Source organism: Thrips palmi, unplaced genomic scaffold (assembly GCF_012932325.1).
Source record: "Thrips palmi isolate BJ-2018 unplaced genomic scaffold, TpBJ-2018v1 HiC_scaffold_17, whole genome shotgun sequence".
In the NCBI taxonomy this organism is placed as follows: domain Eukaryota; kingdom Metazoa; phylum Arthropoda; class Insecta; order Thysanoptera; family Thripidae; genus Thrips; species Thrips palmi.
In genome coordinates, this window is record NW_023144626.1 from 13324033 (window position 1) to 13333028 (window position 8996).

General features: G+C 38.7%; 1 long non-coding RNA gene across 2 annotated transcripts; it reads right to left on the bottom strand.

Annotated features, from left to right (window-relative positions):
• Positions 1 to 2533: 2533 nt before the first annotated feature.
• Positions 2534 to 6457, bottom strand: LOC117643499. Of its 2 annotated transcripts, XR_004587620.1 has the most exons (8): positions 5850 to 6457; positions 4793 to 4924; positions 4588 to 4718; positions 3954 to 4085; positions 3114 to 3879; positions 2909 to 3041; positions 2705 to 2829; positions 2534 to 2626 (listed from the first exon to the last, which is right to left on the bottom strand). It is a non-coding gene; the product is annotated as an uncharacterized LOC117643499 (long non-coding RNA). The 2 variants fall into 2 exon arrangements; XR_004587621.1 differs by lacking the exon at positions 5850 to 6457 and having other exon boundaries at positions 4793 to 5143.
• Between the last annotated feature and the right edge of the window lie 2539 nt (positions 6458 to 8996).

Below are 8996 nucleotides of genomic sequence, written 5' to 3' on the forward strand. Positions count from 1 at the left end.
TTCAGAAACTGTGCCACAATCGGGTCCCCGTCACCGGCAACATACTCAAAATCAATCATCAATTGTCATCAAGAACCTATAAGCCCCAAAATCCGACTGACTGACTTCCTCACTCATCAATCATCAAGAACCCATATAGCCCCAATCCGACTGACTGACTCACTCACTCATAGAAATGTTGGGGGTCAAGGAGTGGTCGTAGAGACCTGCGGGTTTTTCCATTCGATTCCAAATTTAATGGGAAAATTGGGAAAAATCTCAAAAGTTGAAAATTTCTCACTGTTTCCGAGCAAAGCTACTCAATCTTCCAAAAAGGGGACCGAATGACTAAAAAATTTTATTCGCCCCATCGGTAGGTCTGGTCGAGAATTTCCGAAACTGTGCCGTAATCGGGACCCCGCCACCGGCAATTGGGCAATCATCTTCAAGAATCTATATAGCCCCAATCCGACTGACTGACTGACTCACTTACTCACTCAAAGAAATGTTTGGGGTCGAGGAGTGGTCGTAGAGACTTAAGGTTTTTTTCCTTTCACCTCTATCCTTGTCAAAGCAGTCTTCAATATTTTCCGGACCTTGTATGCACCCATTGACTGCCACAGTAGCCAATGCAATACAAGCTATCTATTTGGGCAGTAAAAGTAGCCTTATTATATGGTCAAAAGCGGTTAAATAGAGCTTTCAAAGAAGCAGGACATTTACTTCCTTAGAAAATTTGCCTTTGCTCACCACGGACTTACTGAAAATACTTCGGCACGCGCTCCACACATGCGGGGGTCTGGGGGCGGAGCCCCCAGCGAGCAGCGCGAGTATACATATATACATGACCTCTTGTGCCTGCCCCTGTTTTGTAGGACTCAGAGTCCTACGCTTGCTGTAGCTGCTTACTTGAACGCTGGAGTTCTACTGTGGCCTAACAGCGCTGATGATGATGTTGATAACACCTATTCATGCTATTTATGTGAACACTAATGTTTTCCTAAACTTGTGTCCATCAGAAAGGGATGTAGACAGTAAACAGATTGACACACATTGTACCTCTGTTTTATTTCCACATCCTTCCAGAGCACAACACCAAAAACCGTTGAACAAAACCTGCTGGAGGATGTTCTTCTTGACTCATAATTGTTCTCATGACTGTTGGAGCCTAGAAAAAAACGCAACAAACACACAAGTTATTGGAAATTTTATGCTGAGAAAAGTAAAGACTTAGAAAACAAAAAAAACCTGTTGTTTTTTAACTTACCCATTGTGGAATTGCCAAACACTTTAACCAGCTTCATGAACTAACTGCCACAATGAGATTGAGTGGATAAAAGTAAATTGGATTTAAAAATCAAAAGGTTCTAGACCTTTGAGTCAGATAAGATAAATTGCTCTGTAAGTAAATATAAAAAATTACATAAAAGTTGAAAAGGAACAATATAATTAAAGATGGGACTAAAAACTTACCCCCACTTTTTAACACATAAGTCAACAAGCTAGGGCCCGCCCTTCCGTCGAACCGAGTTGCCAGCTCCGCTTCGCTGCGCCGGCAACTCGGTTCGACAGGGGGCCGGCCCAGCTTGGCCTGCCGGCGGCCTTTTCTCGGGCCTTCGGCCCTCGCACCAGACCCAACTTGGCCAGTCGAAGGCCCGGGCCTTCGGCCCGCTCGCATCACACACCCCGTGAGCGGGTAAAGCACAGTTATCGATGTACCATCGTGACTTAGGCCCGCCCTTCTATTCACAATATGCAATAGTCCTTACACTTTTTACTCCAACTGTCCTTAGAATATGCCCATTACATTTGTCTCTTCGCCCTCATTCCGAAAATACCCATATTTGCCATGCTACTGCAACTCCTTGCAATAGAGGCACAGCAGGAGCGCAAAACGAGTCCGTCGCACTTTTCCCCATAACTCATGAAGCCGGGCTCCTGGACCCCCCTTCCGACCCCTCGTTGAAGAGGTCTTGCCAAGACCTATCCAAAACTTAAGTAAAAATTTTCAGTCGGTCGACCCCCTTTTTTCAAGATCCTGATGTGACTAATAGACGAAGTCGGGCTCCTGGACCCCCTTTCCAACCCCTCGTTGAAAAGGTCTTGCTGGACCAATCGAAATCTGCAATAATTTTTTTTAGTCGGTCGACCCCCTTTTTTGAAGATCCTGATCTGGCCAACTCGTAAAAGCGGCCGATGGGGTCGGGACCAGGTCCATTTATCTTGTCTCGTCGCCCCGATTCCAAAAATACCCCTATGTGCCCTGCTAGCACCAATAATGGCGGAAATCCCCCTCCCGCTCATGTAAACCATGATGCACCTGCAGCAGCCCTTGTGCGACCCGGACGGGATTTGCACCACCGGATTATTTGTTTGGACGGTACTCCTGAAGTACCCTCCAAATCTGGTTACTCTAGCTCAACTCCTTCCTTGTACACAGACGCCAACAACAACAACAACAACTACAACAACAACAACAACAACACACAGACACAAAGGCAAATGCATAGGCCCTCCCCCTATTTTTTGAATAGAAGGGCGGGCCAAAAAGGAAATGCCTGAAGAGAAGTAAAGAATGTAGTAACAGTTGTGGGCAGATTGATGACTAATCATGAAAATATTTCAATAAGTAAGGCAGTAAATAGCCCTGAGGAAAACAAACCACATAGTTGTACAGACAGCAAAAAGCAAGCTCAGGAAAAAATTATGATAGATTACTGCTCACCTCATTCATTCACAATAGTAAAGCATCACTAAGTAGGATGTCAAAACATATTTTAAGTTATTTGGTAACATTCTAATAATTGAAGAGCTGTCTTAAGTCATAAACCAAATTATAATGATAAACCCCTGCATGGAAAAAAAATTTAGTAAGATGGTGATTGTTCCACCAACTATATGATAAATGACAAGAAAAGTGCAGACTCACCCCAACAATGAATTTTGTTTGACTGTTTTACCACTGCTAAAGATTCTACAGCAGGCTTGTCATGTGAGTGGATTGATAAAAAGAAACAGACTCATACTAAGACTCATATATGAGTGGAGCTCAAAGACTAGCTCTGAAAGAAGAAAGAAAACATGAGAAACTCCATCTGAAATGCAATGACAAAGGCATGAGAAGCAATTCTTACTTGTAATCATAAGAGAGGAACAAAACTCGGAAACATCTTTACATTCATTGGAAGTTGATTTTTGGTTGTTTCCTCTCTTCTGATTCTACAAACTGATAATGACTTAAACTACAAGAATCACTAAATGTATCACTGCAAAGAAAAAAGAAAGTTAGAAAGATGGTGGTTCTTCCACTCATTGAATGATAAATGACAAGAAAAGTGTAGACTCACCTCATCAAATAATTTTATTTCACTTTATTACCGCTGCTTATTAATTTGCAGCAAGCTCCATTTGTAGGCGGAGTGACGAGAAAAAATAGACTCGTACCCAGACTCAAATGAGTGGAACTCAAAGACTAGCACTGAAAGAAGAAAGAAAACATGAGAAACTGCATCTGAAATGCAAAATGACAAAGGCATGAGAAGCCATTACCTACTTGCAATCATAAGTGCGGAACAAAACTCGGAAACATCTTTACATTCATTGCAAGTTGTTTATTCGTTGTTTCCTCTCTTCTGATTCTTCAAACTGATAATGACTTAAACTACAAGAATCACTGAATGTACCCCTGCAAAGAAAAAAAAAACAAGTTAGAAAGATGGTAGTTCTTCCACTCATTGAATGATAAATGACAAGAGAAGTGTAGACTCACCTCATCAAATAATTTTATTGCACTGTTTTACCACTGCTCATTAATTTGCAGCAAGTTCCATTTGTAAGCAGAATGATGAGAAAAAATTGACTCGAACCCAGACTCAAATGAGTGGAACTCAAAGACTAGCACTGAAAGAAGAAAAAAAGCATGAGAAACTGCATCTGAAATGCAAAATGACAAAGGCATGAGAAGCAATTCTTACTTGTAATCATAAGAGAGGAACAAAACTCGGAAACATCTTTACATTCATTGGAAGTTGATTTTTGGTTGTTTCCTCTCTTCTGATTCTACAAACTGATAATGACTTAAACTACAAGAATCACTAAATGTATCACTGCAAAGAAAAAGAAAGTTAGAAAGATGGTGGTTCTTCCACTCATTGAATGATAAATGACAAGAAAAGTGTAGACTCACCTCATCAAATAATTTTATTTCACTGTATTACCGCTGCTTATTAATTTGCAGCAAGCTCCATTTGTAGGCGGAGTGATGAGAAAAAATAGACTCGTACCCAGACTCAAATGAGTGGAACTCAAAGACTAGCACTGAAAGAAGAAAGAAAACATGAGAAACTGCATCTGAAATGCAAAATGACAAAGGCATGAGAAGCCATTACCTACTTGCAATCATAAGTGCGGAACAAAACTCGGAAACATCTTTACATTCATTGCAAGTTGTTTATTCGTTGTTTCCTCTCTTCTGATTCTTCAAACTGATAATGACTTAAACTACAAGAATCACTGAATGTACCCCTGCAAAGAAAAAAAAAACAAGTTAGAAAGATGGTAGTTCTTCCACTCATTGAATGATAAATGACAAGAGAAGTGTAGACTCACCTCATCAAATAATTTTATTGCACTGTTTTACCACTGCTCATTAATTTGCAGCAAGTTCCATTTGTAAGCAGAATGATGAGAAAAAATTGACTCGAACCCAGACTCAAATGAGTGGAACTCAAAGACTAGCACTGAAAGAAGAAAAAAAGCATGAGAAACTGCATCTGAAATGCAAAATGACAAAGGCATGAGAAGCAATTCTTACTTGTAATCATAAGAGAGGAACAAAACTCGGAAACATCTTTACATTCATTGGAAGTTGATTTTTGGTTGTTTCCTCTCTTCTGATTCTACAAACTGATAATGACTTAAACTACAAGAATCACTAAATGTATCACTGCAAAGAAAAAAGAAAGTTAGAAAGATGGTGGTTCTTCCACTCATTGAATGATAAATGACAAGAAAAGTGTAGACTCACCTCATCAAATAATTTTATTTCACTGTATTACCGCTGCTTATTAATTTGCAGCAAGCTCCATTTGTAGGCGGAGTGATGAGAAAAAATAGACTCGTACCCAGACTCAAATGAGTGGAACTCAAAGACTAGCACTGAAAGAAGAACGAAAACATGAGAAACTGCATCTGAAATGCAAAATGACAAAGGCATGAGAAGCCATTACCTACTTGCAATCATAAGTGCGGAACAAAACTCGGAAACATCTTTACATTCATTGCAAGTTGTTTATTCGTTGTTTCCTCTCTTCTGATTCTACAAACTGATAATGACTTAAACTACAAGAATCACTGAATGTACCCCTGCAAAGAAAAAAAAAACAAGTTAGAAAGATGGTGGTTCTTCCACTCATTGAATGATAAATGACAAGAAAAGTGTAGACTCACCTCATCAAATAATTTTATTTCACTGTATTACCGCTGCTTATTAATTTGCAGCAAGCTCCATTTGTAGGCGGAGTGATGAGAAAAAATAGACTCGTACCCAGACTCAAATGAGTGGAACTCAAAGACTAGCACTGAAAGAAGAACGAAAACATGAGAAACTGCATCTGAAATGCAAAATGACAAAGGCATGAGAAGCCATTACCTACTTGCAATCATAAGTGCGGAACAAAACTCGGAAACATCTTTACATTCATTGCAAGTTGTTTATTCGTTGTTTCCTCTCTTCTGATTCTACAAACTGATAATGACTTAAACTACAAGAATCACTGAATGTACCCCTGCAAAGAAAAAAAAAACAAGTTAGAAAGATGGTAGTTCTTCCACTCATTGAATGATAAATGACAAGAGAAGTGTAGACTCACCTCATCAAATAATTTTATTGCACTGTTTTACCACTGCTCATTAATTTGCAGCAAGTTCCATTTGTAAGCAGAATGATGAGAAAAAATTGACTCGAACCCAGACTCAAATGAGTGGAACTCAAAGACTAGCACTGAAAGAAGAAAAAAAGCATGAGAAACTGCATCTGAAATGCAAAATGAGGCATGAGAAGCCATTACTTACTTGCAATCATAAGTGCGGAACAAAACTCGGAAACATCTTTACATTCATTGGAAGTTTATTTTTGGTTGTTTCCTCTCTTCTGATTCTTCAGACTGATAATGACTTTAACTATAAGAATCACTTAATGTACCCCTGCAAAGGAAAAGAAGAAAGTTAGAAAGATGGTGGTTGTTACACTCATTGAATGAGAAATGGCAAGAAACTGCAGTCTCACCCCAACAGTGAATTTTATTTCGCTCTTTTACCGCTGCTAATTCATGTGCAGCAACCTATTTTTGTAAGCGGATTGATAAGAAAGAATAGACACGTACTTAAACTTAAATTAGTGGAATTCAAAGTCTCGCTCTGAAAGATGAAAGAAATCACGAGAAACTACATCTGAAATGCGATCACAAAGGCATGAGAAGCCATCACTTACCAGTAATCATAATTGTAGATCAAAACTCAGAAACATCTTTACATTGATTGGAAATTGTTTAATCATGTTTCTTCTCTTCTAATTTTTTAAACTTATAATCACTTTAATTACAAGAATCACTTCATGTACCCCTGTAAAGAAAAAAATATTAACAAAAATCAAGAACCACTGTGAGGCACAAATGAGAGAAACATAATAATAAACCCAAACTGTCAAAGGAGAAGCAGTCAGTAATAATAATAAAGTGGTTGAAAGAATGGTACATACCGGTTTCTATGTTCATAAGTAGGACAAAAAAAAATTGGAAATTAATTCTTAGGCAGCGAGTTTTACTTAATTTGCACTCTGTTCCTCCAGCAGGTGTTTTTTGAAATCATCATATTTTGCCATGAGAGTTGAAACTTTGGCACTTACACCTTGACCACCTCGCCCTGCCTTTCTACTCCTCTTTGTTCCAGTTTGGGGATCAATTCGAGCAATTTGCCTGTAAGAGGTTTTTTAATGTAAATATTGAACTCTTAGTAATTTTCTAGACAGTACCACAAATATAGTACACAATAAAAACCTTTGAATAAAGTCACATGTAAAAGGTGCTCCTACTGGGTACATGTAATTTGCCATGAAAAACATAGAAAACCACAATGAAGTTGCGTGGACAGCTTCCTTAATATTATGATTCATGACAGTTCTGTCTACGAACAACATATACTTGTGTGCACACAATTCTGATTGGCCTGTAATAAAAAATATTAAGAAACATAAATGAAATAAAATTTGTATGAGAACCAGATTTACTAATGATGTGCTGTATTTGAACTATTTGAAACTAGACTTTTCATGACTTACCCATTGCAATCATCACGGGACTTGTGGGTAATGCTGTCACATCTATCTCACCAGGAAGCTTTGTGGGCTGCAAGAGGGGAAAAAACAGAACTTAGAAGAAAGAAAAAAATACTTTGGACAGTAATCAAAATAAACATAACTTACTTCCTCCAATCTTATTAGAGATGTGAGATCTTCATCAAAGTAAATGGTGAGCGCTTTGATAACAGCAAAAATCTCAATGTCTTTGAATCCACATTCCTTCCATTCCTGTAATTGTCTTTGCAATCTAACATACATCCATGGCTTGTCTCCCTTGCCAGTAGTTGATATATACTGCAAGAAGTCTTGGGCCTCTTCTGCTAGAAAAAGTCTAGTGTTTCTAATCAAATTTTCGCCCGTTAAAATTTGAACATGCTCATTTGCACATGTAGGCTCAAGGAGAATTGGCCACGAGTCTAACAAGGGAAGTGCCCCAGGTGTTACATCCAGATTTTGATCATATTTTGGGGATCTCTTCTACTATACAATAGACTAATTTTCCGCGTAAAAGATTTTGCTGAGATATATTACAACGGGTTTTAAACCTAGGTCCAAATTTTCAAAATCACTCAAAAAATATTTTTTGACCAAAAAGTTTCTAAATGGCCTGAAACGTCCAAAAATATGATTTTTTTCGATTTTGGAGAAAAAAATTTTTTGTCCTCACTAAAGTCCAAAAACTTGAAAAAAATTCAAAATCACATTTTAGACCAAAAAGTATCCAAATGGTCTAAAACGTCCAAAAATATGATGTTTTTTTCGATTTTGGAGCAAAAAAATTTTTGTCCTCACTTAAGTCTAATAACAGGAAAAGTAGCGATATTCATCGGCAACTTTGGCCCGTCCCGTACATTATGAAACGTTCAAATTTCGCCTATGTTTGACCCTGACGGGAATTAAACCTGAGTCTGGGGTTAAAATAAATGTAGTTTTCGTCATCAGCACCCTCAAAAGCATCTGAAACAATGCGAACACTCGAATAAAAAGAATGTTTAAAATATACCCCACTGGGATTTGAACCCGGGTCCAAACTTCTCCGATTTGCTTGAAATTGGCACCATTGGTTTTGTCTTGTCACCCTGATTCCAAAAATACCCCTACATGCCCTCCTAGCTGTATCCGTTGCCGAAATCCTCCTCGACCCCATGTACACCATGATGCAACTGCAGCAGCGCCCCCGGGGCTCGGATCGGATTTGCTGCCACCGGGCGGTTCTTAGGGTCACCCAAGGAGGCTGCATACCAAATTTGGTCAAGATCGGACCACGGGAAGTCCTCGGACGGACGGACGGACAAACGGACGGACGGACGCACAGCAGGGATCATACTACTGTATATGCCCGTCCCTCCGTCATTTTTTTACAAAAAATAAACGGGACGGGCCAAAAAATGACGTAGTTGAACATTGCGTACCATACCTCAATTATTTTGTCAAAATCTTGTTATCTGGCTTTCAAGTTTTTTCACGAATATTGACTAACGTCAGAACAAAAAGATTCTCCAAACGCGAATAAAATCATATTTTTAACGTTGCGGATCTTGGAGACTATTTGGTCAAAAATGTATTTTTTTTTTAATTTTTAGACTTAAGTGAGGACAAAAAAAATTTTTGCCCCAAAATCGAAAAAAATCATATTTTTGGACGTTTTAGACCATTTGGA